Raw genomic sequence first — 15,000 nt, forward strand, 5'->3', positions numbered from 1 at the left:
TGGTGAATTACACTTAATGAATAATGACAATAATTAAGAGTTATAAACTTCTTTCACTTCAGAAAATGTGTATTAATTCATATGCTCTGATTCTGTCAATGTTTCAAGTTAATAGCACTAATATTTTAAAGGTGTCCCTGATTGTTCCTGATTTTTTCTTGACTTGTCCCTGATTCAGTTGAAAATTGTCCCCAATTGTTTGAGAGGTCTGATAGGGACAGAAAGCACATATTCCACTTACAACCTTAGAAAGCTGATAGAATAATAGGTATGCATTAGCATGATTCAGCTGAAGGATGTGGGGTCCTAAACCCAATTACTTGTCTGTATTTAATGATGTCAGTTCCCAGGTATTTGCCAGACAGGTGCAGATTGTAGAGGAACACACCAATAGTATGAAGCAAACTCTGGACAGGCCACGGATTCTGTACAGTCGACCGGCATGCTTACGCCTAATGGGCAGCCATTCCCAATATGGGTCCCACCGCAGCACAGTCCAGTTTAAATGGCTAAGTACGGTATGACCATATGTGTCATTGCATAACCCACTACACAACACCTACGAACACATGGTCACAACACCCCACTGTAGGCATGTAAGCCGATGTAATAGGCATCAGAAAGTATTATTGTAGTTCTCACCCCCACCAGGGATGTGAGTGTCAGATGCAAACAACAAATGCAGTGCATTTGCAAGTGCAGGAGCAAGCGGGTGTAAGCCTGTTTGGGCACTGGTATGCGAGTATCACACTGGTGAAGCAATGTAGAGGCTAACCGAGTGTAAGAAACTGTAACTTGAGGTTAGCATTGCTTAGCTCCGTGCAGACCAGCTCACAACTGCTTTAAAGTGCCTTAATCACTCTGTACCTAACAGCTCGTGTTCTGGCCAGCAACAAAATAACCAGCCTCTGCAAGGCTAGAACTCAGGACCCTGTACATCACAGTCATAGCAGTAAACTACTACGCCATGATAGCAATACATATAAAAAAGGTATCAGCAAACTAATCCTCACAACAGGGAAATCAAATCAAATATGTGAACTGAATCTTTGTACAGTGTAATGTTCTATAACCTGCCACAGACCATAAATATGTGAATTGGAGTACTGTAGTAAATATAGAGTTGAGGTGTCACTGTAATAAAGTTATGAAGTCCCCAAGACCCCATACAGTGTATGTACACATGAATGACGGATACCAGACACATATATTACCTGTAATGAATATGACATAGCTTAGCTTTTTTGAAACCGGCCAATTACGGAAAAGCGCGGGAATCTGGTCCTACTTAAACCGATGGTGGGAATACGGCTCATAACTGGTTGTAGCATCCCCCTGCAGGCAGAATGGCTGGAGTGGGAGAAGGCACTCGCTTTAGAGTGCAGCGCTGAGGCATCCAGGAGTCCAAATTCATGGTATGGCTCCTGGTAAAGCACCATGACAGGAGACTACTGCAGGGCCAGTACCAGGGCTCGCAGTACAAAATGGAGGCCTGGGACAGTCTCGCCCAGGGCTCGCAGTACAAAATGGAGGCCTGGGACAGTCTCGCCCATGACCTCATTAGCACCACAGGTATCCCCCGGACTGGTGAGCAGGCCAGGCACCATCATGCAGACCTGAAGCGGCTGAGGGGGGATGTCCTGGAACAGTAGATCCAGGAAACAAAGCAGATGCAGAATGCCCCAGAACTGAGTAAGTACTCCTTCCACTACATAGTTAATAATTGCCTAGCTTGTGTATACTATGGATAGGTATGTTCAAATATCACTGTACTTCTCTGACAGCTGCAGATGAGCATGCTGCGAACCAGCAAGACTATGATGCTAGGCTGCAAAGGATGCATCGCGAAGCAGGTTAGTAAATAGCCTGCATTTACTGTCATAACAAATAAATATAAGAGCCTCAGAAAGTGTTGTACCAGTATACAGAACTGTGTAATATGCTGCGAATAAAGGTGTAACCCCTGCATTGCTTCTGTTTACTCTGCAGTCATATGTTGTTGTACTGTTTCAGTTATTAAATAGTACTGTTGTAGTAAGCAATGTTACCCACACTGTGGTATGCAGATAAAATGTGTATGAAGTGCTGTATAACAATGTCTGAAGTACAAACAGGTCAGTCATATTAGACGAAATACATTGCAAAGCCTCACAACAATTGCCTGATAGCATAGTGTACAGTGATCTTAACTGTAATGCTTTTGTCACACACAGCAGGGCTTTGCATCCCAGGAGCGCCAATGAGTTGTATGCATAATCATTCCACACAACTGCACACAGTTTGTTAGAATATTCAGTGAGAAAGCTGTATGCATCTATACACTTAACAACTGTACAGATTATGTTAGAATGCTCAAATAGAAAGTGGTATGCATATTCATATCCCTCAACTGTTCCAATCTGCCCAGTATGTCCTGATAAATGGCCCACATCACCTGCCTTTTGCCCTGTTCCCCTGATAAATTAGTCTGATGATCCAAGAAATGTAGGCAGCTGTAAATGACATATAATTGATAGACTTGTACATAGTCAGAGAATGTACATGCAAACGTACCTGCCATCCCAGCATCTCACCCAAAGTGTATGACAGCAGTCAACAGTCTTAAAACATGTTGCATTACCACCTGCATCTTGTCAAGCCTGTACGTAAGACACAGGCCCCGTACATACTAATCTACAAATATACCATTGTACAATATAACGCCATTGGGTAGTGTAATAATACATGTAAGGGACAGACCACTGCAGTGACTACAAATGTTGTGAAAACTACAAGGATGTATTAGTTGTTAATTGAACTCTCTCTCTCTCACCCCTACCATATGTGCAAAAATATCCAATTTACACAACTCATTTAATATGTCTACACTCCTAACCTTTGTTGGGACATATGTCCTATTGGTTTATAAATATTCACATCTGTTTCTATGCATGTGCCATGTTAAAATACTCCCATATTGGTGTCCTGTTGCCATCAGTGAAACCTGCATGTTGTTGTAATGGCCACTGTTTACCCATATATGCATGTGTTCTGCCTGCTCTGCAACTATGTTATATCTGGTGCCCTGGGTAATGGGAATACCTATGCATGCTGTTATAATGAATCATGAATGCTGTTGACTATTACTAACCCATATCTGCCTTAAACATGCTACAACATAGCTCATATGGGAAGGACGGTCCCAGCGGACCCACCTGTCCCACCTCAGCTGGCCATGGCACTGGGCACCAGCACATCTGGGGTCCAGCTTGGGACCTCCTCGTGTGTTGGCCCTGCACCACCTTCAGGTGGAACCGCTGCAGGGATGGGGCTCAGCCCCCCTGAGAGTGGAAGCGGACAGGAACCTGTCACACATGGTACGGTCTGGGCAGTGGTGCGTAGGGAGCTCGACAGGGAGATTCAAGACCGCCTATGCCAGCTTGAGGGCTGAGTGGCGCAACTAGAGGGTGAGCCTGCCCATCCTATACAGCCCCCAGCACAGCCACCTTCTGGGCTGTGAAGGTGCAGTGGTGACTGCCCATGGGTGGAGACCCCAGTCCCACTGTATCCATTTGTGGGCTCATGGGCTTGCGACTTCCAAACACCCCTCCTCGTCCAAGGTGTTTCCCCCCCACATGTGTCATATACCGCCCCTGTATGCATCTTTTTTGTGTTGTCTGTCATCTTACCCAACCTATCCTCCCCAATCATACCTATTCTCCTTCCCCAACATCCCACTCTCACCTAAAATAAAAGAAAAAAAGGGCAATCTGTTCCCGCAAAAAAAGCACACCCCATACATAACTGTCCATTTCGCACACGTGTCCACTGGACACATCTAAATGTTTCTAATTGGCATCACAACATACTATTGTTGTCCTCACCCCTCTCTCAGGGTTGTGAGTGTCCAAATGTACCGCCGAATTTATTGCATATGCACAGCCATTGCTGTAGAAGAAATGGACAGCTATGGGCCTTCCCTACACCCTTCCTGCACATCCCTAGCTACCTTGCCTACTGTCTTTCCCTCTTTGTGCCCCTTTTTCACCACTTTCCTATCACCCCTTTTTTCTTTTCTTTTAAAGAAATTAGCATGGGGATAAGTGGGAGTAAGCACTTTTAAGCAGCAGTGAGCAGGTTTCAACCTGTTTGCATGGGGGTAAGCACTGCCTACACAGGTTAAGCAATCAAGAAGGTAACTGAGTGTAAGGAACTGTAACCAAATGTAACTGCTACTTACCGTCACGTAAACCTGCCCACACCCGCTCACAACTGCTTAAAAGTGCCTTAATCACTACGTATCCAACGGCCCTTGTTCTGCCCAGCAACAAAATAAATGGCCTCTGCAAGGCTCGAAACCAGGACCCTGCATACCACAGCCAATGTTATTTATCACTAAGCCATGGCAGATATACAGACATTGGATGTTATCACAAACATATTTAGCACAGTCATTCAACAGTACAGGAAATGTATTCCATCATGTAGATGTATGTGTGTGTGTTTATGTCCAGATATAGATAGATACATACATATATATATAGATATATATAGATATATCAAGAACATACCATGTGACAACCATTAAAAAAGAATGAAAAGGGAAACACCTACAACTCCTGTATTATATAGTGGTGTTGTACTATGTAGTATCAAGGCTCCCTCAGACAGACATGTGTCATTAATACATGCAAACATTTGTACATTTGGCCACATACATTACTTTGTGCATTTTATTTACATTAACAAAACAGTTCCTGTCCAATCATGATGTGAGAACAGTACTCTTGCAAGTTGCTGTGTGCGACATCATCATCATTAAAAAGTTAAATGGGGTCATGTCTACAATGGGGTCATCTGCATCACGTGTACCTGGAACCTTTAGGAGTCATGTGCATACCAGGATCGTGTGCCTGAGAGAGGGGTGAGGACAACAGTAGTATGTTGTGATGCAAATTAAAAAGGTTACATGTGTCTAGTGGACACGTGTGTGAAATGGACAGCTATGTATGGGGCAAATGTCCTGGGAACAGATTGGCCTTTTGTTTCCATTTTCATAAGGTGAGAGTGGGATGTTGGGGAAGGAGAGTAGGTATGCTTGTGGAGGATAGGTTGGGTAGGATGACAGACAAGACAGCATACAGGGGCAGTATATGACACACGTGGAGGGATACACCTTGGACGGGGAGGGGTGTTTGGCAGTCACAAGCCCATGAGCCCCCAAATGGAAACAGTGGGACAGAGGTCCCCACCCATGGCCAGCCACCACTGCACCTTCACAGTCGCAAAGGTGGCTGTGCTGGAGACTGTCTAGGAAGGGCAGGCTCACCCTCTAAATGAGACACTCTGCCCTCGAGCTGGTGTATCTGGTCTTGAAACCCCTTATTGAGCCCTCTATGCACCACATCCTGGACTGTACGATGGCTGAAAAATTCCTGCCTGGACCTGCTCCCAGGGGGGACAAGCCCCATCCTCAGTGGCAGTTCCATCAGAAGGTGGTGCAGAGCCAACAGTGGTGGAGGTCCAAGGCTGAGCCCCAGATGTGCTGGTGCCCGGTGCCATGGCCAGCTGAAGTGGGACAGGTGGTTCCACCGGGACCTCTAATCCCATACAGCCTATGGTGTTGCAGTTTTAACACAGATATGACTTAGTAATAGTCAACAGAATTCAGGATTACTTATAACAGCATTCATAGATATGACCATCAACCCAACACAACAGATGTCATACATTTGCAGAGGGAACACAACACATGCATATATATACTGCATGACATCTGTACAAAGCGTAGATGACTTGTGACGGCAGCTATGAACAGTGGCCCATTATTGGCATGTCACTGTGATAACCTCAGACAGTGACTGTCATACCACTGTTTCATGTGACGTATGTCCAATCAGGGATGCGATGCCAGTAACTCTCATCACTATCACCATGTACTGACTACAATCTTCACACTATGCTTCTGCAGTTCACAGATGTGTGTTCTGTGAGTAACACAAGAAACAAATGGTTCCACATACTGACCAGTCCACAGATGACTTTACAGATGGGGGTTTCCTCACAGAGCACTGTCTTGTCAGTTATTAAAACATGCAGACTAGCCATTGCCACACACAACCTGTTAAACTGGCAATAGTCTCAATGAAGCATAGCTATACTTACATGCTGTAGTCATGTCTAGCCCATCACCTTCCTGTTTTTAGGCTATTTTCCACTGTGTATATTGTTTGAGGAATGTCTAGATATCATCTGTGATGCTGTTTACCAAACACCAGATCCAGGTTCCACTCACAGCGACTGTCATGGGCAAACACTGACATGATGTTCCTAGATATTGTACTGTGTTTCCATGCAATTGGCTATGGGAATGTCACTACAGCTGTTCCACATGCAATCAGCTAGAGGAGGACTGCAATAGGTGCAGAGGCCTTCACCTGATCATGACCATCACTTACAAAACACAAGCTGCTGCTGAGCAGGTGTACAACTCCACATCCACCAGAGAGTGTGTGGAAGGGACAGAAAAAGGTAAAGCCCATCAGAGAAGGGCTGGGAGACTAAAACCTAAGCATCATCTGTCACACACCTACCAGTACAGGGCTTCAAACCCCTGACTGACTAGTCACTATTATTACAAGTGCAAGCAGTTACTCCATGTGCCACATAGCTGATATGATGGTGTGCTGTAAGAACATATATATGTGATGGCGAGCGACATCTGCAACAGAGATATAGTACACATACATTAGGTGTAGCACACATGGCTGTCCACATGAACAGATGTCATTGTCAACACAACCACACTCTCTAAGGGACTGAGACACATTGGCACACTTTGGCAGGCTCACAAATACACTTCCTAACTACTATGTTTGCCACACTGGAGTAATGCACAGGTATTACATGCACCACAGGGGATATCCTGAGGTTCTATGGGCTAGGGCATGTGAACGTGTCTGACATCAGTCAGTATGCCAATGGGAGTTATACTGGGTGTGACTGTGGTTGGGAACATCATACCCTGCATGCAGACACAAGGTGCCAGTACTGACATGCATGTGTGCATTGTTTCATGGGTGTGTAGTGGTTGGCTGTGCAAGATGGCTGTACAAGGCTGGGTGAGGGGTGATCCTTGGCATCAGGCCACCTGACAGTGGTCTGCAGTGTGGTTCAGGGGTGTAGTGTCTGCAATGTCCCACACAGACGGGTATTGTATGATCTGTCCTGTCATCCTGGTTACCATTGTGTGCGGCTATTACTTTGCAATGTGTTTGATAGTCCTTGACATGGACAATGCCTGGGATGTGCACATCCCACAATAATGTAGAGTCACATGTTTAAGTGTACCTGGTTTGCCTGGCACATGTTGTGTACACTGACTGTTATCATCAGATGTGCCAATACTGGCCTGTGCCAATACTGGCCTGGTGTGGCAGGACCTGCTAATAGACAGCAGGTTGACCCTGCACCTGCAATGATAGCATGAATCAGGTATTCCCTGGTGTCAGTGGCATCTGTCCATACAGGGCATGTGTGTAAGGCATTGTATGTCCTTTGTGGATCACATTTGATGGCACCACATATGTTGCAGGTGTCCAGTGGGGAACATAGTGAAGGCGCATTGTTCACAATTATGTGCCTATTGTACTGTTGGACAGGGTGCCATGCAATCACACCATGCCTACTACCTGTCAACAATGTGCAGGGTACTAGCAACATAGTGGGATATCCTAGGCTAGGCAAGTGTGTTTGTGTATGACACATGGGTTCAGATCGTATTCTGGGTAATAGTAGGGTTGCTTACTGTGTTCACCAGGCCTTTTGCCAGATGTAGGGGTATGGCGTGCCAACACAGTCTCTTGGCTGATTGAAATCTGTAAACCTCGTGAGGTGGACATTGTGACATATAATATGGCCACCATATAGGAAAACTACAAAACCCACTCCTTAACATATCTAGTGGTTAGACATTCACAGCCACCTCCACACAGGCTCTGACTGTCAAACACACACAAACACACACCTACCATGTCTTGGAATTGAACTCCTACCTAACTAGTTTATCACAATACAGCATTACACAGTTATAGCACGCACTACAGAGATTACTGGGTTACTCCATCTCTAACAGTGTATTTCACAAAGAATGACATCAGCAGGTTTACCAAATTAGGGCATTTCTGATTTCCTGCAAGTGAGTAGCCCAAAATGCATTGCTCACAAAACATGCAGTGAGACACACACAACATGTCCACAACTGACATGTGTGGGTATAGAACCCATGACCAAGATCTATATCACACTACTGCATGGAGATGAGATAGGATGCACCACAAGGATTACTAGGGAGTGTGTTCCCCAGAGGTGTATTTTACAAGGTATGACATCAGCAGGAGTACCAAAGTAGGGCATTGTAAAGTCCTGCAAGTAAGTAGAGTATGATGCATTGCTCCCTACACAGACATTGAAACACACAGAAAACATACATAACTGCCATCATTGTGGATGGATCCCTCCCACAGTTCTAAATCACACTCCAGTGGTGCGCAGTTACAGGACACGCTACAGAGATAACTGGATTACAGCAGTCCCAGAGGTGTATTTCTAGGTGGGTGACATCAGCAGGGTTGCCAAAGGTGAGTATGTGAATCATAAGGAGTGTGCATACTCTAAAAAGCATTGTTCCCTTCTCAGGCAAACACACACAGTTGGCATGTCTGGGATTCAAACACCTACCAAACTAGTTTATCACACTACAGCATTATGCAGTTACAGGACATGCTACAGAGGCTACTGGATTACAATAGTCCCAGAGGTGTATTTCTAGGTGGGTGACATCAGCAGGGTTGCCAAACATGAGTATGTGAATCGTAAGGAGTGTGCGTACTCTAAAAAGCATTGCTCTCTTCTCAGGCAGACACACACACACACACTTGGTATGTCTGGGATTAGAACACCTACCAAACTAGTTTATCATAATACAGCATTACGCAGTTACAGGATATGCTAAAGAGATTGCTAGGTTACAGCAATCCCAGAGGTGTATTTCTAGGTGGGTGACATCAGCAGGATTGCCAAAGGTGAGCATGTGAATCATAAGGAGAGTGCGTACTCTAAAAAAAACATTGTTGCCTTCTCAAGCAGACACACACAGTTGGCATGTCTGGGATTAGAACACCTACCAAACTAGTTTATCACACTACAGCATTATGCAATTACAGGATGTGCTACAGAGATCACTGGGTTACAGCAATCACAGAGCTATATTCCTAGGTGGGTGACATCAGCAGGATTGCCAAAGAAGGGCATTTCAAGTGTACTGCGAGTTGTACATGTCTTGTACCTGTGTGTACCTACTGCTTACTGTTGCGAAAACACATTTATACCCACTTACAACTGAATAAAAGTGTCTTATTCAGTCCTAAATTACATTATCAACAAGCCTTGCAGGTCTTGAAACCTGGACCATGCACACCGAGGGAACTGGAATAACCACTAAGCCATCTGGGCTGTATAAATGTTTCATGGTTTTATAATACACACCTTACTACAGGTATTTCACAGTACTGAAAACAAATGGGACAGTCACTTTGTGTACATATGTACAGTACCCTTGAATGTACTGTACTCAGTGAAACAACACAGACAAGTCTACATCTGTACAACTGTCATAACTAAATACATATATGCACCTACGGGATGTGTACACCATATAGATATATATATATATATATATATATATATATATATATATATATATACATATATATATAAAAGCATATACACAGACACAGCTATAGCCATATATATATATATATATATATATATATATATATATATATATATATGTGTGTGTGTGTGTGTACACACATGTCTGAACACCCTTTGTGACACAGAAGGGATCCAAAGGAACTGACGTGCACACAAAACAGAGGCATCTGTTGTTTTATAACATTTAAATCATAATCAGTTCACCAGAGAAGGGATGGTTGTTGTGTATGTGGAGTTTGGGGTGGGGAATGCTGGCTAAGGAAATATACCCCAGGGATTGTGGAGTTTGGGTGGGGGAATGATGGGTATGGACATACACCCCGGCAACCACTTCTGTGTCACTGCTCGACAGTGGCACAGGAAAATAACATACCCAACTGTAGTTGTTCTTGACTGTCTATTCTTTTCTATTCCTAACTATGTAATAATTTGTAGACTCCACTCACCACAGATGACTACCATGGTGTGCAGCATGTTAAAAGACATAACACATGTGTATGCCTGGTTACAGGGTAGTTACACACGCACAAACACACACACACACTTGTCAGTATTGTGCATACACGTCTTGCCTATGTAAAGGTAACTAGTTGAGTGGTATGTAGTTGGGGTATGTGCCACAGACACCATACAATTACACTTACTCTGATTCTGCTTCTGAGCTGGGTGACATCACAGGACTGATTACCTGCAGTGGGGTGGGGGGAAAAGGGTGGTTTAGCAGATGACAAGGATAAAGGATTGTGCAAAAGGACTGTTTGGAAAACAGCAAAATCCACTATCATGACAGGATGCAGAAACAAATACACACACACAACCACTTGCTGGCACACACACACACACTTGCCAGTGGTGGGAATCAGAACTCCTGTCTATCTACAGATCAGTATTACAGTACTATGCAGTTACGAGATGTGCCACAGAGAGTACACATTTCAAGAAAGTCAGAATGCCCTTCTAAGAGTGAGGACAACAACAGGGATACTGACAGTTAAGATGTACATAGTTGTAAACCTGTGTGTTTAAAGTAGGAGTCCATTACAACCTGTATGCACAAATGTGACACATCATCTGCAGGTAAGACATAGGTAGGCTTGAGAGGTGTAGTTGTAGCACAACAAGCCCTGAACTGGATTATGCCCATCTGTGGAATGGACAACTATTATCACTATATAGGGTTACAGTGGTCATGCTCATACACATAGAATCACAGGACTTGTTTGGATGCATTGACTCCAATTACACAAGGTGACAGTGGACATGCTCATACACTTAGTAGCACAGGGCCGTTTGGGATGCACTATGACTACAACTTCACAAGGTTATACTGGGCATGCTCATATACTTAGAAACAAAGGGCTTGTTTGGATGCACTGACTCAAATTACACAAGGTGGCAGTGGGTACACTCATACACTCAGTAGCACAGGGCTGTTTGGGATGCAGTCCGATTCTAACCACGGAAGGCCACAGTGTGCATGCTCATACACTTACATGTACAGAACATGTTGCAATGGACTCCTGTTGTAAACACACAGGTTTACAGCTTGAGGGCTGAGTGGAGCAACTAGAGGGTGAGCCTGCCCATCCTATACAGCCCCCAGCACAGCCACCTTCTGGGCTGTGAAGGTGCAGTGGTGACTGCCCATGGGTGGAGACCCCAGTCCCACTGTATCCATTTGTGGGCTCATGGGCTTGCGACTTCAAACACCCTCCTCGTCAAGGTGTTTCCCCACATGTGTCATATACCGCCCCTGTATGCATCTTTTTTGTGTTGTCTGTCATCTTACCCAACCTATCCTCCCCAATCATACCTATTCTCCTTCCCCAACATCCCACTCTCACCTAAAATAAAAGAAAAAAGGGCAATCTGTTCCCATAAAAAGCACACCCCATACATAACTGTCCATTTTAGCTGCGTGTCCACTGGACACATCTAAATGTTTCTAATTGGCATCACAACATACTATTGTTGTCCTCAACCCTCTCTCAGGGTTGTGAGTGTCCACATATTCCACCGAATTTATTGCATGTGCACAGCCATTGCTGTAGAAGAAATGGACAGCTATGGACCTTCCCTACACCCTTCCTGCACATTCCTAGCTACCTTGCCTACTGTCTTTCCTTCTTTGTGCCCCTTTTTCACCACTTTCCTATCACCCTTTTTTCTTTTCTTTTAAAGAAATTAGCATGGGGGTAAGTGGGAGTAAGCACTTTAAGCAGCAGTGAGCAGGTTTCAACCTGTTTGCATGGGAGTAAGCACTGCCTACACAGGTTAAGCAATCAAGAAGGTAACTGAGTGTAAGGAACTGTAACCAAATGTAACTGCTACTTACCGTCACGTAAACCTGCCCACACCCGACACAACTGCTTAAAAGTGCCTTAATCACTACATCCAAGCGGCCCTTGTTCTGCCCAGCAACAAAATAAATGGCCTCTGCAAGGCTCGAAACCAGGACCCTGCATACCACAGCCAATGTTATTTATCACTAAGCCATGGCAGATATACAGACATTGGATGTTATCACAAACATATTTAGCACAGTCATTCAACAGTACAGGAAATGTATTCCATCATGTAGATGTATGTGTGTGTGTTTATGTCCAGATATAGATAGATACATACATATATATAGATATATATAGATATATCAAGAACATACCATGTGACAACCATTAAAAAAGAATGAAAAGGGAAACACCTACAACTCCTGTATTATATAGTGGTGTTGTACTATGTAGTATCAAGGCTCCCTCAGACAGACATGTGTCATTAATACATGCAAACATTTGTACATTTGGCCACATACATTACTTTGTGCATTTTATTTACATTAACAAAACAGTTCCTGTCCAATCATGATGTGAGAACAGTACTCTTGCAAGTTGCTGTGTGCGACATCATCATCATTAAAAAGTTAAATGGGGTCAGTCTCGTTGTGTACAATGGGGTCATCTGCATCACGTGTACCTGGAACCTTTAGGAGTCATGTGCATACCAGGACGTGTGCCTGAGAGAGGGGTGAGGACAACAGTAGTATGTTGTGATGCAAATTAAAAGGTTACATGTGTCTAGTGGACACGTGTGTGAAATGGACAGCTATGTATGGGGCAAATGGTCTGGGAACAGATTGGCCTTTTGTTTCCATTTTCATAAGGTGAGAGTGGGATGTTGGGAAGGAGAGTAGGTATGCTTGTGGAGGATAGGTTGGGTAGGATGACAGACAAGACAGCATACAGCAGGGGTATATGACACCGTGGAGGGATACACCTTGGGCGGGAGGTGTTTGGCAGTCACAAGCCCATGAGCCCCAAATGGAAACAGTGGGACAGAGGTCCCCACCCATGGCCAGCCACCACTGCACCTTCACAGTCGCAAAGGTGGCTGTGCTGGAGGCTGTCTAGGAAGGGCAGGCTCACCCTCTAAATGAGACACTCTGCCCTCGAGCTGGTGTATCTGGTCTTGAAACCCCTTATTGAGCCCTCTATGCACCACATCCTGGACTGTACGATGGCTGACAATTCCTGCCTGGACCTGCTCCCAGGGGTGACAAGCCCCATCCTCAGTGGCAGTTCCATCAGAAGGTGGTGCAGAGCCAACAGTGGTGGAGGTCCAAGGCTGAGCCCCAGATGTGCTGGTGCCCGGTGCCATGGCCAGCTGAAGTGGGACAGGTGGTTCCACGGGACCTCTAATACCATACAGCCTATGGTGTTGCAGTTTTAACACAGATATGACTTAGTAATAGTCAACAGCATTCAGGATTACTTATAACAGCATGCATAGATATGACCATCAACCCAACACAACAGATGTCATACATTTGCAGAGGGAGCACAACACATGCATATATATACTGCATGACATCTGTACAAAGTGTAGATGACTTGTGACAGCAGCTATGAACAGTGGACCATTATTGGCATTTCATTGTGATAACCTCAGACAGTGACTGTCATACCACTGTTTCATGTGACATATGTCCAATCAGGGATGCGATGCCAGTAACTCTCATCACTATCACCATGTACTGAGTGCAAGCCTTACACTATGCTTCTGCAGTTCACAGATGTGTGTTCTGTGAGTAACACAAGAAACAAATGGTTCCACACACTGACCAGTCCACAGATGACCCTAAAGATGGGGGTTTCCTCACAAACCGAGCACTGTCTTGTCACTTATTAAAACATACAGACTAGCCATTACCACACACAACCTGTTAAACTGGCAATAGTCTCAATGAAGCATAGCTATACTTACATGCTGTAGTCATGTCTGGCCCATCACCTTCCTGTTTTTAGGCTATTTTCCACTGTGTATATTGTTTGAGGAATGTCTAGATATCATCTGTGATGCTGTTTACCAAACACCAGATCCAGGTTCCACTCACAGCGACTGTCATGGGCAAACACTGACATGATGTTCCTAGATATTGTACTGTGTTTCCATGCAATTGGCTATGGGAATGTCACTACAGCTGTTCCACATGCAATCAGCTAGAGGAGGACTGCAATAGGTGCAGAGGCCTTCACCTGATCATGACCATCACTTACAAAACACAAGCTGCTGCTGAGCAGGTGTACAACTCCACATCCACCAGAGAGTGTGTGGAAGGGACAGAAAAAGGTAAAGCCCATCAGAGAAGGGCTGGGAGACTAAAACCTAAGCATCATCTGTCACACACCTACCAGTACAGGGCTTCAAACCCTGACTGACTAGTCACTATTATTACAAGTGCAAGCAGTTACTCCATGTGCCACATAGCTGATATGATGGTGTGCTGTAAGAACATATATATGTGATGGCGAGCGACATCTGCAACAGAGATATAGTACACATACATTAGGTGTAGCACACATGGCTGTCCACATGAACAGATGTCATTGTCAACACAACCACACTCTAAGGGACTGAGACACATTGGCACACTTTGGCAGGCTCACAAATACACTTCCTAACTACTATGTTTGCCACACTGGAGTAATGCACAGGTATTACATGCACCACAGGGGATATCCTGAGGTTCTATGGGCTAGGGCATGTGAACGTGTCTGACATCAGTCAGTATGCCAATGGGAGTTATACTGGGTGTGACTGTGGTTGGGAACATCATACCCTGCATGCAGACACAAGGTGCCAGTACTGACATGCATGTGTGCATTGTTTCATGGGTGTGTAGTGGTTGGCTGTGCAAGATGGCTGTACAAGGCTGGGTGAGGGGTGATCCTTGGCATCAGGCCACCTGACAGT

The sequence above is a fragment of the Protopterus annectens genome, chromosome 3.part1, assembly GCF_019279795.1.
Source record: "Protopterus annectens isolate FY-2018-M chromosome 3.part1, PAN1.0, whole genome shotgun sequence".
Taxonomy (NCBI): Eukaryota; Metazoa; Chordata; order Ceratodontiformes; family Protopteridae; genus Protopterus; species Protopterus annectens.